Source organism: Octodon degus, unplaced genomic scaffold, assembly GCF_000260255.1.
Source record: "Octodon degus isolate 3935 unplaced genomic scaffold, OctDeg1.0 scaffold00034, whole genome shotgun sequence".
NCBI lineage: Eukaryota > Metazoa > Chordata > Mammalia > Rodentia > Octodontidae > Octodon > Octodon degus.
Genome location: NW_004524610.1, coordinates 7,851,888 through 7,852,435, shown reverse-complemented (window position 1 = coordinate 7,852,435; position 548 = coordinate 7,851,888).

Below are 548 nucleotides of genomic sequence, written 5' to 3'. Positions count from 1 at the left end.
TGCCGTGTGCGATGCTTATGTTCCTCGTGGGAAGATGGTGCAGGTGTGCCACGCAGCTTGATTCTTTTTCCGTCATCTCCCCGGCTTCTCTGCCTTTGCCTCTTGGTCCCCTTCCCAGACGGGAGAAGGAAATCAAGTGGGCTACCATCTGGGTGGTCCTGCTACTCGGCATCAGGTATCGAATGGAGAAGATTCATAGCAAGTGATGAAAGTGAAGTCAGGGACACTAACCTAGGATGGGTCCGAGATTGGAGCCAACCAGGACAGCCTCGGGGGAAGGACCACGGGGAGCCAGAGGCCCGCACCTTGGTACCAAGGGCAGGTGAAGCAGACTGGCCCTTATGTTGACAGTGATTACTATAGTCACTAATCACTGATAATCGTAGCCATTTGTTGAATGCACAGCACATTCCAGGAACATAATTTTTCACCTTTAATTTTTACACCTTATTAAGTATTATGATCTTCTTTTTACAGATAATAAAGTAAAGGGTTTAAATGAACAGTCGGCAGGAATCACGTAGCTGGGGTCACATAGCTGGGGTCAC